The sequence below is a fragment of the Nicotiana tomentosiformis genome, chromosome 7, assembly GCF_000390325.3.
Source record: "Nicotiana tomentosiformis chromosome 7, ASM39032v3, whole genome shotgun sequence".
NCBI classification, from domain to species: Eukaryota; Viridiplantae; Streptophyta; class Magnoliopsida; order Solanales; family Solanaceae; genus Nicotiana; species Nicotiana tomentosiformis.
This window is the reverse complement of record NC_090818.1, coordinates 68,813,577-68,838,637: the sequence shown is the minus strand read 5'-3', so window position 1 is coordinate 68,838,637 and position 25,061 is coordinate 68,813,577. Positions and strand designations below refer to the sequence as shown.

General features: G+C 40.4%; 1 long non-coding RNA gene across 1 annotated transcript; it reads left to right on the top strand.

Annotated features, from left to right (window-relative positions):
* Positions 1–287: 287 nt before the first annotated feature.
* On the top strand, positions 288–847 carry LOC104113609 (uncharacterized). Its single transcript, XR_690248.3, has 2 exons — positions 288–389; positions 525–847. It is a non-coding gene; the product is annotated as an uncharacterized lncRNA (long non-coding RNA).
* The last annotated feature ends 24,214 nt before the right edge of the window (positions 848–25,061 follow it).

Here is a 25,061-nt window from a genome sequence, read left to right as displayed (position 1 = left end):
TGGCCAAGAATGAAAATTATTTTTGAGCACCAAGAGAAAGCACTTTTTCTGCTGTTGCAGAGAAGACAAATATCTTCTTCTAGCAGTTTTTTTTTTTTTTTTCAAGAGACATTTTGAAACCCCAAAAAATGAACTGGCTATTTTTCAAATATTTGCAAATGCGGCTATATTACTAAGTGGTAAAGGTGGCTACCTGGTATCATTTTTACTATTTTCCTCAAGGCCCAAAAGCCCAGTAAGAAATTACTAGTTGTGCTTCATGTTTGGCCCATACCCTTCAGCTTAGTATAAAATTGATTGAAACCCCAAACCCCGCTGTCGTTCTCTAGGGTTAGGGTTTTACCAAACGGTATCGCGCACCAAACTTCTCTGTCGCCATGAGAGCTAAGGTACGATTTCTTCGCAAAATTAAAGTCAAATCACCTGTAGTTGCTTCTGTTTTTGTCACATAAAGCTTTTAGTATATGGTTGTTTTATTACTTTCGTTTAATTGATAAACCATATTGTGGGATAATTTATTACAGTGGAAGAAGAAGAGAATGAGGAGGTTGAAGAGGAAGCGCCGAAAGATGAGGCAGAGATCCAAGTAGTCCTTTCGGTTGCTTCTGTTCTAGGGCTCTGAAGCTCTTTTTGTCGTTAAATTTATCGGTTATTGATGAAAAACTTGAGCTTGTTATTCGCTTTTTCTTGATACAGTTGGAAGTTTTGATTGTAGTTCATTTTGATGGCTTTGACAATTGAAATGCTACTCCATTTTCATTAGTATGGTAAATCCTTGTGATTATAGGAGCTTTATTGCTTTATAGGAGCTTTATTGCTTTTATAACATGGAATTGGATTTTCTGAAGTTCTATACTTCCCTTGATATGATTGATTTAGGGAGTTGGCTTCACTTGGCATTCGGCTTTGGTTGAATGGTAAGAGTGCAGTGCGTGATGTGTTAGTTTTGGTTCTAGAGTTGCTCATTTGATGCCTCATTGTATCTTATATGTAGTCTTGCACATGGAGTGTTTCAACAAGCAAATCTTTTGAGGCATCCTTCTTCACGGAAAGATCAAATAGATCTATCTGGTTTAGGGGAGGACCAGTAAATAGGGATGGCAAGTGGTGCGGGTGCGGGGCGGGTTCTCTCTTAACCCGCAAAATTTCTAACACGCCCCGCCCCGCATAGCTCTTTTAACCCGCACCACACCTGCCCCGCACCACACCTGCGCCTACCCGCCCTCCCCCACAACTTTTTTTTTTCCTTTTCAATTTATCTTATTTTATTTTTGCGATCAATGAACGTGGGATCAACATGTACACACACATAGTCAGAATAAATATTTTACCATCTTAATTTATTTCAATCAGAAGTGGCGATTAATTTTCTCATTTACTGTTATTGTTCCAGTTTTTAGTCTCTGTTTTCATATAGTTACCGTAGAGATTTGTATTATACTTATTCGTCAAGTGACCTCATTGTTTTTGTCATAATGGAAGAACATTAATTTATAGTGTATGAGATTGGATTTGTTAAAATTAAACATTTTCTACTCCTTTTCAGTTGTGAAAAATGAGTATTTAAACTCACCCGCCCTTGCGAAAAAATATTTTTTTAGTTTAACCCGCCCCGCCCTGCACCTGCATATGTCTAAACCTGCCCCTGCACCCGCACTACCCATTGCCATCCCTACCAGTAAAGTACTTTTTGGGTTATGCAGTTTTTGAAGCAGAAAATTCATATTGATTTTAGACTGATGGATTAAATTAGTTATCGATGTTGGAGGAGTGGTAGGACTTAGAGAATTCATGATATGCAATAACGTGCAAATTATTTGGTGTTGTAATGAAATGGATAGAGGATTTCCATATACCTTACCTCAATTTGGGATTGATTATATTTTATTTTCTATTTTTTGAAGATTGGAATTCACTTGAGAATAACATAGCACTGAGCTTTGATTTCAAAACTATGTGCTCACTTAACTACCCAGTTGATAAGGACACTGAAAGTTGCTATTCTTTGGGCATTATACATGTTTTTAGGCATTGCTTTGTAAAGAGGAGATAGTCAATGTTGCAGAATTAATTTTAGATCTCATAGAACCCCTGCAACAGTAGAGATGGGATTTACCTTTTGGTTTGTGCTCTATTTTGTACAGTATATAAAGCGCTTCCTTAAGATGGATAAGATGGAGGAGCCACTTCTCCAACAAAAAAAAAAGAGATTCTACTCGTTTGAGACTTGAGAGTAGTTTTGTCATTTGGGGATTGGACCTTTGGCTTGACGTAAATGGGATTAATTTGATCTGCCCTTTTTCATGGCAAGTCTTTTATCAAGTAGTAAGGTGGGATGAAAGAAGGAATTGTCACGATCTGAAATTTCCATCTTCGAACCGTGATGACGTCTAACATTTCACTTGCTAGGCAAGCCAACGTTAGAATAATATTATCCATTTTAAAATAATTTTTAAATGTATTAATAACAAGAAAACAAATGCGGAAGCAAAGTTTGAAATATAGTGAAATAATCCATCAAACAACGGTGTCTAAATACCATCCCAGAATTGGTGTCACAAGTGCACGAGCTTCTAGAATAAATACAAATAAAGGTCTGAATAATATAAAGCTGTCTGAAAATAAACACACAGCTAAAGTACAATAGACTGGGACTTCAGAACTGCGGACGCCATGCAGTTATACCTCAAGTCTCCTCTGATAGCTGAAATCCGAGCAAGTTTATGGTACGTCGCTGGGACCAATTCCAAAATCTGCACAAGAAGTGCAGAGTGTAGTATCAGTACAACTGACCCTATGTACTGGTAAGTGCTGAGCCTAACCTCGACGAAGTAGTGACAAGGCTAAGGCGGTTCACTTACATAAACCTGTACGCAATATTAGTAACAACAATAATAGGAATAAATCAAGTAATTCATTTATAATAATTGAAGGCAACTCAGCAGTCATAACCAATTATCATTTCCATTATTTCTGTTGCAACGTGCAACCCGCTCTCACAATATATCCACATTCAGTTCTGTTGCAGCGTGCAACCCGCTCTCACAATATATCCACATTCAGTTCTATTGCGGCGTGCAACCCGCTCCTCTAACATATTCATTTTAATCAAGTATGTTGCGGCGTGCAACCCGATCCTCCAATATTAACTTTTTAACAAGTCTGTTGTTGGACAAGGTGGGTTGCTCTGATGGTAAGCACCCTCCACTTCCAACCAAGAGGTTGTGAGTTCGAGTCACCCCAAGAGCAAGGTGGAGAGTTCTTGGAGGGAAGGATGCCGAGGGTCTATTGGAAACAGCCTCTCTACCCCAGGGTAGGGGTAAGGTCTGCGTACACACTACCCTCCCCAGACCCCACTAGTGAAATTATACTGGGTTGTTGTTGTTGTTGTTGTTGCGGCATGCAACCCGATCCTCCAATATTGACTTTTAATAAGTCTGTTACGGCGTGTAACCCGATCCTCCAATATTGACTTTTAATAAGTCTGTTGCGGCGTGCAACCCGATCCTCCAATATATTCATTATAATCAATCATGTTGCGGCGTGTAACCCGCTCCTCCAACATTTTCATTTACCAATTCTTACAGAAGAAATTTTTTCAATAAATATAACAATTAATATAAAATTACAAGACAACAAACATACAATAATTATGGTTTAATTATGAAGCAAACAATGACAAATAGCAAATTATTATGGAAATCAGGGAGCAAATACATAGTTTAATATTTATTATGCTAAATGTCAAATAACAATTAATGCACATAATTCAAATAGCATGTAACAATTAATGCAGGAATTCAAGAATTTATATTTGCAAATAATAAGAGAGAAACAATTATTATAATAATTAATTTATGATTAAAAATAACTTATGATTTTTCAAGTAAGCAGGTAAACAATTAATTTGACGACGTATAGACACTCGTCACCTCGCCTATACGTCGTTTACATGCAATTCACATAACAAACAATTTAAGGGTTCTATTCCCTCAAGTCAAGGTTAACCCCGACACTTACCTCACTTTGCAAATTCCAATCAATTATGCAACCACAACTTTTTCTTTTAAATTTGCCTCCGAAAGTTTCAAATCTATTCACAAACAATTCAATATATTCAATACTAATCATAAGAATTAATTCCATATGAATTTATAAATTTTCTAGATAAAAATCCAAAATTCATTAAAATATTCGGCAGTGGGACCCACGTCTCAAATCCCGGAAAAACTCATGAAATCCAAACACCCGTTCCGATACGAGTTCAACCATACCAAATTTGTCAAATTCCGATATCAAATGGACCTTCAAATCTTAATTTTTCGTTTTTGAAAAGTTTACAAAAATTCCAATTTCTTCCATCTAAATCCGAAATAAATGATGAATATAGACATGGCTTTGTGAAATACAATCACTATATGATAAAGAACACTTACCCAGTTCGAAATTGTGAAAAACTCCTTTGAAATCGCCTCTAAGCCGAGTTATAATTGAGGGTTTGTGAAAAATAGGAAAAATTCCGTTTTTGGTTCTGATTTAAGTCACAGGGGTCAGGCCTTCTTCGCGTTCGCGAAGGGCCTGTCGCGTTCGCGATGAGTAGCAGCCCGTGGCTTTCGCGTTCGCGAGTCCTCCTTCGCGTTCGCGAGGCATAGCTCGCGTTCGCGCTGAAGGAATGATCGACCCTCCCCCAGGTGTGCCTAACACTACGCATTCGCGAGGAGATGGTCGCGTTCGCGAAGGGTAATGCCCCCATCGCTTCGCGTTCGCGACCAAGCCTTCGCGTTCGCGAAGAAGAAAAATTCAGCTGCCCAGTTTACTCTTCGCGTTCGCGAGAGTACCTTCGCGAACGCAAAGAAGAACATGCCAGAACACCTGCTGCAGCAAAATACCAGATTTTCAAAGTCCAAAACATTCCGTAGCCTATCCGAAACTCACTCGAACCCTCGGGGCTCCAAACCAAACATGCACACAGGTTCTAAAATATCATACGAACTTGCTCGCGCGATCGAATCGCCAAAATAACACCTAGAACTGCGAATCAGACACCAAATCAAAGGAAGTTTTCAAGAAAACTTTAAAACTTATATTTTTACAACTGGACGTCCGAATCACGTCAAATCAACTCCGATTCTCACCAAATTCGGCAGATAAGTCATAAATATTATAGTGGACCTATATCGGGCTCCGAAACCAAAATAGGGACCCGAGGTCAATAAATCCAACATTAGTAATTTCTTAGAAATCATTAAGCTTTCAAGCTTTTAATTTTTCATCAAAATTCCATATCTCGAGATAGGGACCTCGGAATTCGATTCCAGGCATACGCCCAAGTCTCAAATCACGATACGGACCTACCGGAATTTTGAAAGTACTGATCCGGATCCGTTTGCTCAAAATGTTGACCAAAGTCAACTTAGTTGAATTTTAAAGCTCTATTTCCCATTTTAATCTATTTTTCACATAAAAACAAACCGGAAAATTGTACGGACTGCGCACGCAAGTCGAGAAATGATAAATGGTACTTTTTGAGGTCTCTGAACACAGAATTACTTATTAAATTTAAAGATGATATTTTGGGTCATCACAAGAACCAAAGACGAAGGTCACATTAGATTATGCCAAACGGTGTTTGAGATTTGCCAAATCATTTACTGTACTGGAAAATGTTTACAGGATTGTATATTTTGTTCGTGAGCTGAGGGTCTATCGGTAACAGTCTCTCTATCTTCAAAGTGGAGATAAGGTTCACGTTTACACTATACTGGGTTTGTTGTTGTTGCTTGTTCACACCTTGTGCAACTGTTTTTGGTTGATTCCTTACTTGCAGAGGTCGGCTTTTATGTTTTCTTTAACCTTCTATTATTACAAATACAAATTAGACTTTAACTTGTATACGCGTGTAGGTTCATGTAGAGGCCAATTGATCAAAGGTTTTCTACTAATAACACTCGGAATCTGATTTGGGTATCAGAATCAAAGCAGTTGGCTAAGAGCCTTCCTTCTCTTCAATATTTAAAAAAGGAATTAGAATGTTGGTTCCATGAACATTTTTACCACGTTTTGATCAAAATAACTCAAATCATGTCTTACATGGACGAAAGTAAAAAAAGTGATGCATTATGTATGGTATGCAAGGTCCAATCCATTCTAGGGAAATTATAGAACTCAATCCCGTTGAATGATTGGTTAATTACTAATCTTTGTCGAACCAAAGTGGGTAAAACTTATTTGTGTAAAGGCCTAATAAAACAATTTTTGGATGAAAATATCAACAGAGTTAGCGATTTAACGAAATGTTTCAATTCATCTTATTGAAATGCTGCTCTTTCTTTATTTCTTTCTTCTTTTAGCTGAAAAAACAATAAGGGGAAGCGGAAAATCCTATTCTCTCATACCCTCTTCTTCCCTTCCAAATCTGAATAAATTAGAAATATCGCAAAAGAGGTGCAATGGCTACTGTACTTAGTACAATTTTCATAAGGTTCATAAATAAGAATCCACTTTGCCGTATGTTTTGGTTATTTTTTTTCATCCTAGTAATCCAATATTTTATTGTGCGTGTAGTAAGAAGATTGAAAACATTTTCCCTTATTATATGTACTTTTGATTAGAGGTGCATGCTTATTAACATCGTTTTGTGACAAATGTGTTGCTACAAAATTATCGTTTCAGGCTAAGAATAATCAGAACGGATATTTTTGCAAAACTGGTTATCAGCTCCACATTAAATAGTATATAGTACATGAAATTAGAAGAATTATAAAATAAAAAATTGGTATTTTAAGAATTATAAAATTGACAGATACAACTATATTAATTCAAAGCATTATTTTCATTTTCGCCTACGGAATATTTCCACTTGACTCATTCTTTCATCATTTTGATATCATCAATTTTAAGTAATAAAAAGAGGGTTGGGCCTCAATGTTTTCATAACTATCAACAAGTAATCCAGCATGTTCCATAAAGATGACATTTGTTTTTGTAAAAATTGCACGGTCGTTCCCATTTAACCTATACCCACTTTTTAAAAAGTTTTAATTTGTACCCGCTTTTAAAACAATTTCAGGCCTCTTTCTCCTCCTTCTCCTCCTTTGTTTTCTTCTTCTCCTTCTCCTTCTTTTTCTTCTTCGAGTGATAATAATTTTTTATGATGGTTGTGAACATATTTTAATGTAATTTATGATGTTTTACAATGGTGAGCTGTTATGACGCTTTTCTTTTGCTATTGCTTAGGGTTTCTTCTTCTTCTTTTTCTTAATTTCAAAATGAGTTCATTAGATTTATTGTTGTTTTGACAAATTGATGATTGGAGTTTGTTCCTGATGATATTTGGAGGTTATATTTCAAATTTGAACTCATTTGGAGTAGATTTAGATATTAAATCGTAAATTGGATTGTTATAATTCGAAGAACAAATTTCTGTTTATGGGCAATTTGCACTTCAGACCTATTTGGCCTTAAGTGCATAAAAACGTTGGTTGCACTTCAGACCTTTTGGCCTTAAGTGCAACTGAAGTGCAATTTTTCATTTCAGACTTATTGGCCTTAAGTGTAGCAAAACGTTTGTTGCACTTCAAACCTTTTGGCCTTAAGTGCATCTGAAGTGCAATTTTTCACTTCAAAATTATTGACCTTAAGTGCATGAAACTATTGATTACACTTCAAACCTATTTGGCCTTAAGTGCATCTGAAGTGCAAATTTTCACTTCAGACCTATTGGCCTTAAGTGAATGAAAACGTTTGTTGCACTTCAGACCTTTTGGCCTTAAGTGCATCTGAAGTGCAAATTTTCGCTTCAGACTTATTGACCTTAAGTGAATGAAAATGTTTGTTGCACTTCAGACTTTTTGGCCTTAAGTGCATCTGAAGTGCAATTTTTCACTTCAGACTTATTGGCCTTAAGTGCATCTGAAGTGCAATTTTTCACTTCAGACTTATTAGCCTTAAGTGCATGAAACCATTGGTTGCACTTCAAACCTATTTAGCCTTAAGTGCATTTGAAGTGTAATTTTTTTCACTTCAGACTAATTTTTTTTAACTTCAAACCCGATAAGTTTGAAGTATATCATAAAGTGGGTACACTTGAAAACGTTTTTGCAAAGTGGGTATAGGTTCAATTGTGACCCCAAAATCGGGTATAGATTGCAAAAGCCCCTATTTTTTTGAGGTAAAAACATAATTAGTCAATATTTAAGATTTTTTTTAAAATTTTAGCAGGAGTAAGTATTTAACAAAACGGGCAGCTACCTAACAGAAACATAATCAATTAATTCATGGACATCTCAATCCTTCCCATGCTCCGTTGCTTATTTTTAGTGGAAGTCCTAAAAATGCCAAAAGGTAATTAATGTGATAAGTTACTCCATTTAGCTGTTTATAAGGAACAAGATTGTACAACCATTAGACCACATTATTGTTCATTTTCTATTGACCTTTTTGATTTTTCCCTTTTATTTTTTTTTAAATGAAGAAAAATGATGATTTTCAAATATGGGAAACTGATGAGAGGTTTTCTTTACATGTTTATTTTTTTTGTTGTATTTGATTCTTTTTATACTCCTAAAAATAATAAGTATAGTTTGTTAATTGCCCCTTGTAACTTATAGCTAACTTTGTTAGTGTGAGGGGTTTTTTTTTGGTCTTTTTGGAAAGAAGCTAAAAGATCTATTTCATTTCCCTCCTCTCTCTTCCATCTCGATCGCCATTTGCCTCCTTCTTTCTCACTTTTGTTTTCTTATTGTAAGGTTCAACTCACAAAAAAAATTATTTCATTCTAATTTCGATTTTGGCCAGAAATCTCTTTTCCCTTTCATTAAACCTTTGAAAATTTACCCCATTTTATTATTCTACTTTCATGGATTTCTGAGTTTATTTTTAAAAAAAATTTCATATCCCATTATTCTACTTCAATGGATGTCTGGATCTGTGGAGGAAAATAGGGGAGTTGAGTTGGGTTTAATTAAACAAATTAGACATGTTTTTTTAGTTAATAGAGAATAAAGTTCATAGTTGACTAACCCTTTTACTTGATCTTAAAACAGTAAAATCTAAGATATAGCGAGAATGAGGCAACAGATAGTATCTAATTTCTTTCAAGGTGGATGCCCTTTTTCTGCTTTGTATATGATTCTTCTCTTCTCAACAAGCCAACTGCATTGAAAAAGAAAACAGAAATTTGGAGAAGAAAGAGAGTAGAGAGAGACGAAAGGTGGGGAGATGAGGGTATGCAAAGATGGTGGGCTTAATTTTTTGCAAAAAGACCAAAAAGCCTCATCTGTTAATATCTTGTAATAAGCTACTACGGATATTTTAGGAAATAATAAAATGGATACAATGCTAACATACTACCTTTTTAGTATGTTAGCAAGACCCTATATATATATATATATATATATATATATATATATATATATAATATTTGAAGTATAATATAGTTGTATAAATATTATTATATAGTATACTAGTATATTATGTATATAACTAATATATACATATGGATAATTATTTGGATATGCATAGTGATATATGATGTATTATGGGCATATATTAATTTTATGATTTAGTCTGCCGTATATTTATCGTATAAATATTACATATGTTGAATATATTATTGTTGTATAACTATTATTTTTTATTTTGAGGTACGACGAAGGGTAAATCGGCAATTGTTCTTTACTTTATGGGTAATTTGGTAAGTGTGTGATTTTTTTTTTTTTAAATCCCCTCCCAAATTAGAAGGATTTATAGTGTTTTCACATTTCTCCTCCAACGTGACTCGAACTCAGGACCTAATGGTCGTGGGTGGGGGTGCTTTTACCGACTGAGCAACCCTTACTTGTCTAAGTGTGTGATTCCTTCCTAGATAGCACGTTTGCTGCTATACATAGTCCCATAGTACTCGCTTATACTTTTACTTTTCATTTTTCAATTGTTTCTCAAATTTTTTGCCTTTCTGCTCTTCTTCTTTCAAGTGTGAGCTCATTGATTTGGTAAGTTTTCTTCCAATCTTTCTTTGTTTTTGGCAAATTATTTATAAAAATCAGGATTTGATCTTCATTGTTTCAAAATTTATCCATCCTTGTTGTATTTGAATTTGGTGTGAGCTCTCTGGTTTGGTGACTTATTTGTAATGTTTTTCTTTGTTTATTGCACTTGTTCTGCTGGTAATTAAAAATTAGAAAATATTATTTTGGTAGAACTTTTACATGCATGTCAGTAATTGTCTATATTTTGCTGATGCATTATGAATTTTGTTTTTTTGCCAACTATATTAGTTTAGAATTAAATCGTTCTACTGAAATTTACTGCTGGAGTCATGCAACAACAGAATCGTGGTAATCTTCACTTGGGATTCAACTGAGGTAACTCAATTAAATAACTGTGTTAATCTTTAGTTCTATTTATGGATAAATTTGATCGATGTTTGTGATTATGTCCTTCATTTGTACTCTCAGGCAACCTATCGGAAGATCCATTTTGAAGGTGAGTTTGTGTTTTATTTTCATTGTTAGACGTATTTTTAGCAGTTCAATAAAAAGAGAAAACATCATTTATCAAGAAATATGACCTCTCTACGACTATGGGATAAGCGTGAATCAAGTATTACATTAGTTGGAAAGAAGAGTTTGCGCGAGTGATTGAAAGACAATATAATTTTCCCTAAATTATTAGTCTTCGACCAACTGTTTTTCTTACAACCCTCATAAAAAATATATTTATGGCGGTTTAATTTATCTTGCCTTCTTCAAAAACAAAAACAAAAGTATGAATTTCCTAAACGATCAGATAATGTTATCTATAGAAGGTCCACAAATATGATGAAATTTATTGTGACGTGTGTAACAATTGAATTCTGTAGGAGTCAAGAAAGACAATAATTTCAATCTGTAAATAAAAGTTTATGAGTGAATTTTTTTTTATGTAAAATGGTGACACAACTAGGATAAGTGAGTGGGCTAGCTTTCACCTGGTGGAAAATTTATCCTTTTTTCTTTTTGTTCTACCATTTTTTAAGTTTTCAGTATTATGATGTGCCATTTCTGTTTTCCAGGTATTTAAATCACTCAAAAGAGTAACATTTGCACTCAATGTGATGTTTAAAAATATGGACAAAAATCTTTTTTTTTTGCCAGCTGGATATGTGCTCATTGCAACTTTTCACTTTGTAATGGTTATGAAATTGCTGGTGTGGTAAAATAGTCTTTCCATTATTTTTGTTATTGTTTCTTCACTGCATTTTAATCGACGAGAAGCTTCTTTTTATAATAGTTCTTGGCCTTTACAGCTTGAAGACGGGATTATTTTATTTTTTGGGAAACTCCATTGACATCACAATAGTGAGCAGTATTCCTTTACTGAGTTTCCTTCATTATGGAGTTTGTAAAACTTCCTTTTTTTGAGGTTCCTTCACATTCTTAGTATGATAAATTTCAAATTGTCCATCTTTATCATAGTAAAGAGTGTTTTATCTAAAGGATTTCTGGTCTCTCGCTTTCTCTCATTGGAAAAATCTGCCGAGGGTGAGTCCACTCTGGAGCTATATGCAATTTAATTTGTATTACATTCTATCTGACTATTGGTTAGAATGGATATGATGATCTGATGGATAGACAACTATTATATTTGCTTGAAGATCTCATTGTAAACAAATATAATGTTTGCAGCAATATTTTTGCACTATAAAATGTTCTGCTATATAAAGTACAGTATTCACCTTTATCAAAAAAACAAAACATAATAGTTGGTTACCCTCAAAATCGGATAACAATTAAATTTGTAAGTGATTTTAAGGATACGCGATTTAATTTGATACAAAGCGATAAATTAAGTCAAAATGAATAAACAAAGATAAAATGGATTCAAACCACACGAGGAGAATAGTTCCAGCCTTAATGAAATATTCACCCTCGATCCGGACTCGTTATGGCCAGCTAGTAACAGAGAAAATAATAGTATATTGCTTTGATATGCGTGTTCCAGTGTCTTTAATGAATTATTAGACCCCTTTATATAGTAGGGGAATCCTATTCTAGGTACAATTCTGTAAAGGTAAAAAACCGTCTGATTAACTAATTGCCGGTTCTTCACCGATACGTGCCGAGATCCCCACCGTGATATCCGGCCGGTCACGGATATTACGGCCTTCCGTTGGCCGTGCTCGATTGCCTGACAATATTCTTCGACGTCGTTCAAGACTAAAATCGATTCCGAACCATGACCCCGATATTCTCGAGGGCGGGCGTCATGCCCCCGGATTCTGACTCGATGAGACCTTTGCCTCGATTTCGGTCCCCTGTCATCATGTCTCGAGCTTGGCTTATTTTGTCGGAGACTGGGGTGTACTTTGAGCTTGATTTTACCCGTATACAGATAGTCGCCTCATTTCTTGGAGAGTAAATGACGAGAAACGATATGAGCTTCCGATTCTTACTTCGACACATCGCGGCAGAAACGACAAAACACTCGAAACGTCTCGTCAGTCATGTCGTAATGGCATTAAATGCATGTCAACCGCCAGTCGGCCGTTCGTGGATGCGAAACGTCACCGAACTCCTATAAATACCTCCTCCTCTGTCCATTTTTCACTTTACACCAAATCTTCTACCTTCGTACCTTCAGGTTTTCAATACTTTCTAGCATTTTTACATCCGTTACTCAAGGTTCTTCAGTACTTTGCAAAAACTTTCACTCATCTCCTACTCAAGCCAATAAGTCTGATCTTTCAACTTTCAACCTTTCTCCTTCTTTTCCAAGCTTTTTCTTCCATAACAATGGTAAAAACCTCAAAATCTGTTCCTCAGAAGGATGCTCCTTCTTCTTCGAGACCGGCCACTGAGGTCGAGGAGACCGTCCCCGATACAGTTGTTGATGAACCAGCGGAAGAGCCGCCCTTGAAGATGTTCATTCCCGGTGGCTGTTCGGTCACCGACGACTTCAAGGTTAAGAAGCCTTCTTCTATACAGGGTCGACGTGAAGAGGCCTCGAGATATATCTGCTCAATTACCGAAGAGGTCCTCCCCACGGTCCGAAAATACTACAACTGGGCCGACAAAGACATAGTGGTCCCCGACCCCGAAGAGGCCATTACCACCCTTGTCGAGGGATATCTAAGTGTTTACGCTTATCCCATTACATTGGGCAAGGTAGACCCGGCCATCTTAGACTTCTGTAGTTGGTATAACGTATGCCTTGGCCAGATTCATCCATCACTGTGGAGGATTGTGGTCCTCCTCCGATTCTTTGTGAACAAAATTGATGGGTGCTCGTTTACCATCGATCATCTACTCCGCTTGTACAGTCCTCGAATCTGCTTGGGGGGAGGGGAGAGGGGGGAGAGGGGACTAATAAAGCTAGTACGCCGGGCCAACAAAGCCCCGTTCTCGAGCATCAATGAGGACCGAGATCAGGGTTGGCAAGTACGTTTTGTTCGGGTGAGGACCGCCGACCTGGTACCTGCCGAGTGGAAGCCGTTCCCCGAAAGGTGGAACGCATCACGTAAGTATTCCCTTTAGGCGTTGATTTTATGCCTTATTTTCCCTTTTCTTATCGGTGCTTGTTGTGTTGTAGCCCTTGCTCGAGTTCCGAATGCTATCCCTCAGCTCAAGGAGTGGGTCGAGTGCATTGTGTCACAGATGCCCTACTCCGAGCGCTCATGGCACAAACTTTCAAAAGGCCGTTGGGAGGCCCGTTCCCATGGTAAGGTTCCTTTCTCGAACAAGTTGTGTTGAACCTTTTCTTATAACATCGCATCCTTATCCCATTTACTTTCTTTTGCAAGTTTGCCTAAGAACGTCGAGCTTAGGCCTCCAGTTGGTGACGAGGACTTGCCTGTTGAGTCTCCTGCTCCGGGGCAGGCCGGAGAGAGGAAAAGGAGGAGGGCTCCGAGTTCCCCGAGCTCGGAGAAAAAGAAACCAAGGAGAAGGTTGGTGTGCAAGCCAAAGGAAAACACCAGCTCCTGAACACCAGCTTCGGACTTGCTCTATCGGCTTAGGGACGAGACGGAGGGGGAAGAGACTTTTGTGGCCCGCGGGCCGTCGCCCCTCGAAGAGCAGGTGGCCGTTGAACCAGAGACCCGCAAGGCCGATCTTCCTCAGGCTAGGGAGGTCGATGAGGAGGCCGTAGCCGAGGCTTCCCGGGATGTGGGCAGTGTTCCGAAGGAGGCACTTGGTGTGATAAACATTACTGAGTCACCCTCGTTTACCGAGTCTATGTACAACGAGGCCCAAACGGTGAAAGAATGACCCAACAAGGGGGCCTACGGAGCAGACAATCCCCTCCGTTGCTTTTTTGACGGCGTGGATTCCATCGCCATAGAGGATGCCATCGGTGTTAGGTGACTTAGAGGTACCGAAGAAAAGTTCATCCTCGGAGGCAGGTGGTCCTAACTCGAGCCCGAGACTGGTCAACCTGTTCCCTGCCCCGAGTGCGGATCCTGGTCAGAAGCGGTCAATTATCATCACCATTCCGGAGGATGCCCGAGTTCTTTCCGCCCATGTTGGGGTAGCTAGTTACCTCTGGTGCCTACCGACAAAGACCAGGAAAAAATAAACGAGGTGGATGTGCCATGCCTGTTCAATGAGGCACAACAGGCGCTAAACTGGGTATAGTGTTGCCAAACTTTTTCATTTTTCAGCTTTAGTTCTTGATGATTCTAATATTTCTTCTTATATTTGCAAGCCTTGGTGCTTCACCATGAAACCATCCTGAAGTATCGGGATGAGCTGAGCCAACTCGAGGCCTAAGTCAAAGAGCTTGCTGAGAAGAGAGACATGTACAAACTTCTCAACGAGTAATGTGAAGGAGAGGCTAAGAGCCTTCGAGCCGTGTTAGATGCGGCTCAGAAAGAACACGCCGACCTAGTGGAACATGTAAAAATCTTTAAAGTTAGTGATGATGAGCTAGATACAGTGACTAATGGTCAGAACCCGCAGGTCCAACAGAAGATTGATCGGATCGGCCAACTCCGAGCTGAGATGGATGTAATCAAGGTCGAGGCCAAAGATTGGAAAGGAAAGATGGATCGCTTGGCCTCGAAAAAGGAGACTGACCGGGCGCAATTGACCTCGGCAGAGGCTCAACTTCGAGCGATGAGGGAGAAAGCTGAGGCCCGGTCCTAAAAATTTGAGGAGCTCCAGTCTCAACTGGGCTCGACTGTTGCCGATTGGGATGCCCTCGCCAAGGAGCTTAAATCAGCCAAGTCAGTGGCTGAAATAACCAGGGTCGATGCCGATGAGATGGTGTCCCAGTACAAAGTTGATGCTAAGGCAGCCTAGGACCACCTAAAAGATAACGTTGAATATGTGAAGTGGCAGTCTCGAAGGGAGGCCCTCGAGGAGGTTCATGCCCGGAGTTTTGATTTATCAAATCGAAAATGCTAAGGGGTTCAAGGCCGAGGCCAAGAAGTTGGCATATCCCGAGGATGAAGGAGACTTTGAAGGTTCTGGCGGGTCCGAGGATGGAGATGACCCTGATGGTCCTGGTGATGAGGTGGGCTCCGGCGAGGACCAGGCTGCTTAGGTGTTTTGTAGATGTTTTTTTAGAGGCCGTTTGGCCTTTGTAAAGATATTTTAATTTATATACAAGGATTTTTCCCTTCAAAAATTTTCAAGCTTGTTTCTTTTTGCTTTTTTCTTTAGGATTGCAAAGATTTCGGATGCCTAGCATATAATAATTAGGTCTTATTCGGAAGTTTGAACATTGTTCGTTTTCGATATTATTTTGCTCAAAACTCGTGGGGGGCTTGGTATGACCGGAAGCTTTCCCCGAAATATTTACTTAGAAATTTTTATGATTTTGCCGAGGGTAGCCTTCGAACCAATTTAGAAATTTTGAAGGCTTTGTGTTTTGGTTATGGATCTCGGACGTCTATGAGCCATTCTAGGACGGCCATAGCCTTTTAAGTTTGGGTGTTGCCTAGTGGGATTATTACCTCGAGTCATCCGGGCTTGCCCAAGATAACAGTCCCCGAATGGGGATGGCCGTAGCCTTTAAAGTTCGGGCACTGCCTAATAGGTTTTGTGCCCCCGGGCTTCGATAGCCCAGGCCGTCCGAGTTTGTCTTTGGACGACAGTCCCCGAGTGAGAGTGATCTCTTGGAACCTGATAGAGGTGGCCCTTGGTCTCGATGTCTTAAGGGAACATAATGTAGTAATTTTTAGAGACATTATTTATCTGCAAGGTAGAAACTATCTTTCATTTCTGTGCACAATATGCAAAGTTTCAATGTGTTCAAGCTTTTTTTTATGGCTTGGGTGGTCTATGTGAGCATGGTTCATTTGACCGTTTGGCCCTTATAGTAAACCCTATCCACCGAGCCTCGAATGTTCAAGCACGGAGTTTCTTTCCTTGCTAAATCATTGTCTGAGGGTGACGCCCCCAGTATTCGAGGCTGAACTTTAGAGAACCCTCAGATACTGTTGACATGATCTTTGACACCGGTTCATAGCTGATATTCAATTCTAAGTTAGCACGATCCATTGTTGCCTCGTTAAAAACCTTGCCGGCAAACCCATTTGGGACAGAACCGGCTCAAGGAAAAAAAAGTGCAACGCGTGCTTTTAGGCCTAAACGTTGTATCATTCATTGACCGTTACATGCAAGTGTTAGTCCAATATGTAAAGAAAAGAAATGAATGGGGCTGTACCTTAGCAATAGTATCATTTTAAGTGGGTTATGTTCCGGTTGTTCGATAGTCGTTCACCGTTCACCATTTCGAGTTTGTACGATCCTTTGCCAGTGATCTCGATAATTCAATATGGGCCTTCCCAATTCGGTCCCATCTTTCCTTCGTTCGGGTTCCGGGTGCTCAGCGTCACCCTTCTTAACACCAAATCCCCAACACTGAAGTGTCTAAGGTTGGCTCTTCGATTGTAATACCTTTAGATCCATTGCTTTTGGGCGGCCATTCGGACGTGGGCGACCTCGCGCTTTTTGTCTAATAGTTTCAGGTTCGTACTCATGGCCTCATCGTTTGACTCTTTGGAGGCATATCGGACCCGGAGACTCGGTTATCCTACTTCGACTGGTATAAGAGATTCAGCACCGTAGACTAACGAGAACGGAGTGGCCCCGGTACTGGATTTTTAGGCCGTACGATATGCCCATAGGACTTCGGGCAATATTTCCTTCCATTTTCCTTTGGCATCGATCAACCTATTTTAGAGGTTCTGGAGTATGGTTTTGTTCGTGGACTCTGCTTGCCCATTCCCACTAGGATGATAGGGTGTCGATAGGATTCTTTTGATCTTATGGTCCTCGAAAAACTTATTCACTTTGCTGCCGATGAACTGCTTCCCATTGTCGCACACAATCTCGGCCGGCATTCCGAACCGGCATATTATATGGTCCCAGATGAAATCAATAACTTTCTTCTCCCTGACTTTCCCAAATACCTGGGCTTCCACCCACTTAGAAAAATAATCAGTCATAAATAAAATAAATTGAGCCTTACCGGGCGCCCAAGGCAGGGGACCAACAATGTCCATCCCCAATTTCATGAATGGCGAGGGTGACAAGACTGAATGCAGCGGCTCCCCGGGCTTGTGGATCATCAGAGCATGCCTCTAACACTCGTCGCATTTTCGTACGAACTCATTTGCGTCTTTTTCCATATCGATCCAGTAATAGCCGGCTCCGATTATCTTTCGAACCAATGACTCGGCGCCCGAATGGTTCCTGCAGGTGCCCTCGTGGATTTCCCTCATCACATACTCGGTATCTCCCAGTCCTAGACATATTGCGAGTGGGCCATCAAACGTTCTCCTGAATAAGGTACCGTCTTCGGACAAACTGAACCGGGCCGCCTTTATACACAAAGCCCTCGATTCTTTAGGATCCGAGGGCAGTTTTCCGGTCTTCAGATACTCCATATATTTATTTCTCTAATCCCAGGTCAGGCTTGTTGAGTTTATCTCGGCGTGACCTTCTTCCACTACCGATCTCATGAGTTGTACGACCGTCCCCGAGTTTAACTCATTGTCGTCGACCAACGATCCCAAGTTTGCAAAAGCATTAGACTCACTGTTTTGATCTCGAGGTACATGTTGCAGAGTTCACTCCTTGAACCGGTGTAGCGTTACCTGTAAATTATCCAGGTATCTTTGCATTTGTTCCTCTCTGGCTTCGAACGTCCCATTAACTTGGTTCACCACAAGGGGGAGTCGCACTTAACCTCGATCACCTCTGCCCTAAGCTTTTAGCCAGTTCGAGACCTGCAATCATGACCTCATACTCGGCCTCGTTGTTAGTCAGTTTTACAGTCCTAATAGATTATCTAACTACATTACCTGTTGGTGGTTTCAATACGATGCCAAGTCCGAATCCCTTTGCGTTCGAGGCACCATTCGTAAAGAGGGTCCAGATTCCCAAAGAAGTCCCTGAGTACAACAACAATGCTCTTTCGACCTTGGGTATTAGGTCCGGCGTAAAGTCGGCCACAAAGTTTGCCAAAATTTGAGATTTGATGGCGGTCCGGGGTCGATATTCGATATCGTACCCGCTGATTTCCGAGGCCTATTTGGCCAGTCGTCCCTAGAGCTCGGGCTTATGCACTATGTACCTCAATGGGTAAGTAGTTACAACACATATGGGGTGGCATTGAAAGTATGGTTTTAGCTTGCTAGAGGCGCTTAGCAAAGCGAGCGCCAATTCTTCTAGGTGAGGATACCTAGTTTCGGCCTCGCCTAGAGTTCTGCTAATATAATAGATAGGAAATTGCGTACCTTCTTCTTCCTGGACCAGGACTCCACTTACCGCCACCTCGGATACTGCTAAGTATAGGTACACCTGTTCGTCTGCCTTCGAAGTGTGAAGCAAAGGTGGGCTCTGTCACGTCCCGACCTCGGAGAGTGCGACCGGCGCTCAACAAAGTTACCTCGGTCGAGCAAGCTTGCGCAGTACCGTCTACCCAACTCACCCTTAAATAAAGAGAAGAATTCATTTCATTAATAAGTCAATAAGAAGTCATGTGAACAACACCGGTTCATTTTCATTAGTTACGTCATTAACAAGTCTTCAAAACAGTACGTTGTACAATCATAATTAAAGTGGAACAGATGATACCATTACAACATTTTTAGTTAACTTTCCCAAAACAAATACAACCCACATTATGTCTACGGGGCCTCTAACAGGAACAGAAGAGTGCTATGAAAGTGCCGGCAACAAGGCCCCGACTATACCTCAAAATGTTATGTACAAAGGATAGAAGATGCAGGACCCCGAAATGAAGTGAGGCTCACCAAATCAGTTGGGGAGAGGGTGTGCTGCTATCACTGATCAATACCATCTGCTATGGAACCCCTACATCCATTAAAGATGCAGCTCCCTCGGCAAAAAGGATGTTAGTATATATGAAATAGTACTAGTATGTCAAACTAAACACCCTTTCAATAGAACGAGCAATAGTAAACGGAGAATAAAACATGATATCTATAAGAGACTCAAACGGTATAAAAGTGCCACATTAGGGGAAACGTAAATTTCAAGTAGGTTTCGGTAATTTAAGTTGGGAGATCTTTAGCACCGATATACCATTGTATTTTAGCACGGAGTCCGATCTCAGTCCGATCGGCTAAGTCATCTCACCCCAAGACATACACTCACAATATCACCATGTGCGCGGTATGGCGTCCGATCTCAGCCCGATCGGCTAAGCCGTCTCACCACAATGCCGTGTGGGTCGACATTACATCATAACTAGCTAGAAATAATCTCTTCCCATTTAGGGGGAAAACATCTTAACACACCGATCTCATCCCATATAAGGGGAAAGAGTCCCATCACATTAACACGAGGATCTACCCCTCAATCACTCCTACACCGGTACGTGTAGTTTCGGGGTTAGGTTGTTCCGACCTACCCTTCATCGGTGGCTAATCGATACTCCCAAAGCATTTGTTACTAAAAGTATTTACCTCTCAATTCATATTCTTTTACATGTCATTCATTTTATTGACATCATTGGCCATAACGCAATATCATTCTTGTCACATTGGCCGTACTTCATAATTCAGCTCACTATTCCATTTTCATTCATTATCATGAATAATCAACAAAAAGGCCTTTCAAATTAAGACTTTAATCACATACTCGAGCAAATTAAGGTCTTAGGAACATATGACTTCTTACACAATTGACATGGTAGCTTTCATAAGAATTTACGCTTTCAAATCATAACATAGTAACACACAATCCATATTTAACCACATCCTCAAACATAACAAGAATCTTTGGAATACATATTGAACACATAATTATTTTGACATAAGGCTTATTTGACAAAAATTCAATTTATAAAGGGCATCACGAGACTTACAAGGACATTGCGGGGTTTAATTTTAAGAAAAGCATTTAGCCAACATACCTTGCCTCGAGCCTTTTTAAATAACTACAATGTTCCGGAATTCTTAGTTTCTTCAATCTATTTGGAAATATAGAAAAATTAAACACAAATTAGGAGAGAGTTTATGGTTCCAGCTTATTTGAGCATTTTATCAAATACTAGGTGGTTATTATGATTTCAAGGTCCTCCCATGGTGGATTCTTTCACCTCCACTACCCAAACTCTACCTAATTTAGCTCAACATTCTTCCCCCCAACCCTTGATAGTATATGCATGTAAAAATAAAGAACTGCCATACCCAAGAATTGCCTTACTAATTACCTATTATCAATTAGAATCACGAAATTAATGGCTATGGAGTAGAAACTTACCTCTAGGATGAAGACCTAGTGATTTCTTCTTACAATTTCTTCAACTTTGAGCAAGAATTGATGGATGATGGGATTAGGAACTCCCCCCCCCTCACTCCTTGGTATTCCCTCTCTCTAGAATGTATGTTTTTTGCTTCAGAAGTGGTCCATTACTCTAATATATCGAAATAGGGCCGGGTAAAAAAATTAGAAAAAAGGAGCCCATCACAGATCTGCGGTCGAATATGCGACCTCATAATGCTTGTTCGGTCCACGAAATGGGCCGCGAAATGGCCCTCGGAACTGGGCATTCTTGCCCCACTCTACGGCTATTATGCGGTCCGTAGACCTGTTCTGTGGTCATATAATACGCCGCAGAACCTCCCTCCGAAAAAATCTTCATGCTGGTTCCGCGGTCGATGTGCGGCCCGCGAAATAGTTTTGCGACCGCATAATTGACCGCACAATGCCATCTAAACTTGCCCAGTTTCTTGCTTCACTCTGCGGCCCGCAGAGTGATTTTACGGCTACATAGTGGGCTGCAGAAATGTCTTCTTCTGCCAAAAGAATTTTTCCTTTACTCCCCAGCGCACTGTTCAACCCAAAAAGTCCATACCTCCGGATTTTTAGGCAAAACTTTATGGGGCCTTACAGGCTCGAGAGGTACCGTTTGAGTTCCTCCAAGGCTTGCTGGCACTCCGGAGTCCATGAGAAGTTATTCTTCTTCTTCAACAGTGAGAAGAACCGATAGCTCTTGTCGGAGGACCTCGAGATAAATCGACCCAAAATGGCTATGCATCCGGTTAACCTTTGTACGCCATTGACACTGTTCACTACGGTAATGTCCTCTATGGTCTTGATTTTATCAAGATGATTTTGATCACCCGGTTGAACACCATGAATCCGAGAAATTTTCCGGATCTGAATCCGAATGCATATTTTTTTGGGTTCAGCTTCATATTGTATTTCTTCAATATGTCGAAGGTTTCCTGCAAATGCTTCAAATGGTCCTCTGCTCGCAGGGGCTTAACCAACATGTAGTAAATATAAACCTCCATTGATTTTCCTATATGTTCTTTGAACATCCGATTTACTATGCGTTGGTAAGTGGCAACGACATTTTTTTTAGTCCGAATGGCATTACGTTATAGCAGTAGGTACCGTACTTAGTGATGAAGGACGGTTTTTCCTGATCGCCCGGGTCCATTCGAATTTTGTTATACCCGGAATAGGCATCGAGAAAACTGAGGATCTAGTGGCCGACCGTTGTATAGATCATGCGATCGATGTTGGGCAAAGGGAAAGAGTCCTTGGGACATGCCTTATTCAAATCTTTATTATAGTCTACACAAATTCTTAATTTATTCCCTTTTTTATGGACTACCACTACGTTTGCTAGCCATTCCGGGTACTTAACCTCCCAAATGGACCCTATTTTAAGGAGTTTAGATACCTCGTCTTTGATGAATGCATGTTTGACTTCGGACTGAGGTCTCCTTTTTTGTTTAACTGGATGAACTTCGGGTCCAAGCTCAGCTTGTGAGTGGTTATTTCCGGGGGGATCCCTGTCATATCAATGTGGGACCAAGCGAAACAATCCACATTAGCTATAAGGAATTTAACGAGTTTTTTCTTGAGCTCAGGACTTAACCCCGTGCCTAGGTATACCTTTCGATCGGGAAAATACTGGATCAATATGACCTATTCCAGTTCTTCGGCAGTTGATTTGGTGGCGTCGGAGTCATCGGGGGTTATAAAAGACCTAGGAACCTCGTAGTCGCCATCTTCATCGGTCCCCTGCTTCTCCGGTTGGGTCGGAGCCGGCGTAGGTAATTGCTATTTGGCTTCTTCCTTGGTGACCGAACCCAGACCTTTTGTCATTATAAGTGCGAATATCGGGACCACCTCGTCGACCGCGAACATCTCCTTTGTGGCCGGTTGTTCTCCGTAAATTGTTTTTATCCCTCCTGGCATTGGGAACTTCAACACTTGGTGCAGAGTCGAGGGTACCACCCTCATGTTGTGGATTCATGGCCTCCCGAATAGAGCATTGTACCTCATATCTCATTCTATTACATAAAACTTGGCTTTCTGAATGGTCCTGGCGACGTTCACCGATAATGTTATCTCACATGCCATATTGAATCTGTTTAGAACTCGGACTGCAGGCACGATTTGATCTTGTAGACCGAGCTGTTCCACGACCCTCGATTTGATGATGTTAGCCGAGCTACCTGGATCAATTAACACACGCTTAACTCGAGATTTATTTATGAGTATAGATATTACAAGTGCATCGTTGTGGGGCTACATGATCCCTTCAGCATCCTCATCATTGAAAGACAAGGTTCCCTATGGCATGTAATCCCGAGTTCGTTTTTCCCTTGTGATGGATACTTTGGTGCGCTTTAGAATCGGTCCCTGGGGAATGTCGACCCCACCAATGATCATGTTAATGACGTGCTGAGGTTCCTCCTGCTCGATCTATTTATTAGAATCTCTATTCCTGAAATGATTCTTGGCTATATTGCTTAGGAACTCTCAGAGATGTCCGTTGTTGAATAGCCAAGCTACTTTATCTCTTAATTGTCGGCAATCCTCTATTCTGTGGCCGTGAGTGCCATGATATATGCACGTTAGGTAAGGATCCCTTTGGGCTAGATCAGACTGTAGAGTTCGGGTCCATTTAGTATCTTTGATGCGTCCGATGGCAGATACGATGGCGGCGGCGTCGATGTTAAAGTTGTACTCCGATAACCTTGGCGCTTCCTTAGGCCCGATGGGCCTGTCGAAATTGTTTTTGCTCATGAGTCCCCGGTTGTTTTGACCTCGATCACTCTTCATTTCACTTCTCACAGGGTTTCTCCCAGACCCACTACTACTTTGGTCTCCATTGTATGGCTGATACCGGTCCCTGTTTGATCTCGGTTCATGATCAACGTCTCTCTTGACTCCATCAACAGTTCTGACGAGATAAACGGACTCGGAAAGGGCCCCAAGCTGATCATCTTTGACCCTTATTTTTGATTGATACCGGTTATGCACGTCGGCCCAAGTAACAATCGGATATTCTACCAGATTTTATTTCAGCTGCTGTGAAGCCAATGAGATTCGAACATTGAGTCCTTGGGTGAAGGCTTGAATGGCCCAATCATCCGCGACCGAAGTTAGGTCAATCCATTCCATTTGAAACCCGGATACGAATTCTCTGAGCATTTCATTATCCCTCTATTTTACGTTGAAAAGGTCTGACTTCCTGGTCTCGACCTTGATAGCCCCGACGTGTGCTTTTACGAACGAATCTGTAAGCATAGCAAAAGAGTCAATAGAATTAGGAGGTAAGTTGTGATACCAAATCATAGCTCCCTTTGACAGTGTTTCCCTAAACTTTTTCAGCAGGACAGAGTCGATCTCATCATCCTCCAAGTCGTTCCTTTTGATGGGCACGTGTAGGAGGTCACATGCTCATTTGGGTCGGTTGTTCCGTTGTACTTAGGAATCTCGAGCATTCGTAACTTCTTAGGGATAGGCTTCGGAGCTACGCTCAGAGGAAAAGGTTTTTGAACAAACTTCTTGGAATCCAGGCCTTTTAATATCGGCGATGCTCCTGGGATTTGGTCGACCCTGGAATTGTAGGTTTCCACTTTTTTGTCATTGGATTCGATTTTCTTCTCTCCTGATTCTACCCGTTTTGTCATCTCCTCGAGCATCTTTATGATCTTGGGGTTAGTCCCCGATTCATTTTCATTCAGCCTTTCCGGGACCGGTTCATTTCTGCGGGTGACTTCCTGGGAAGGTTCGGGCTCAATTCTGCTCGGCGCGTGGCTTTGGTTCTGTAACTGGGTTATCGCTGCCTGTTGAGCCTGTAACATTTCAAAGATAACCCGTAAATTGATCCCATCACCTTCACCACTGTGCGTATTTTGGGCAACCGATCCGACTCTCCTGCAGACGCTGTTTTCAGGATCGGTAGGCAAATTTGCATTAATGGCCACATGCGAGCTAGCGTCGATCGGGTCCGCGGCTGGAACTCTGCCGAGATTGTCGGGGGGCACCTCGTTACCAGGTGCTACTTTGTTGTTCTCAACATGGTGGCCGTATTTGGCATCCACGTTTAGAGGGGCAGACTGGGAGTTCGACATTCAAACTTTAACCTGGAATCAAAGATACTCCAAAGAACAAGTGTAAAATAAGGTGTGTTATGGGAATTTGTATCAAATTGCCGCTATTATCCTTAGCCCCACGGTGGGCGCCTAACTATTTACCCTTAAAATCGGATAACAATTAAATTTATAAGTGATTTTAAGGATACGCGGATTAATTTGATACAAAGCGATAAATTAAGTCAAATTGAATAAATAAAGATAA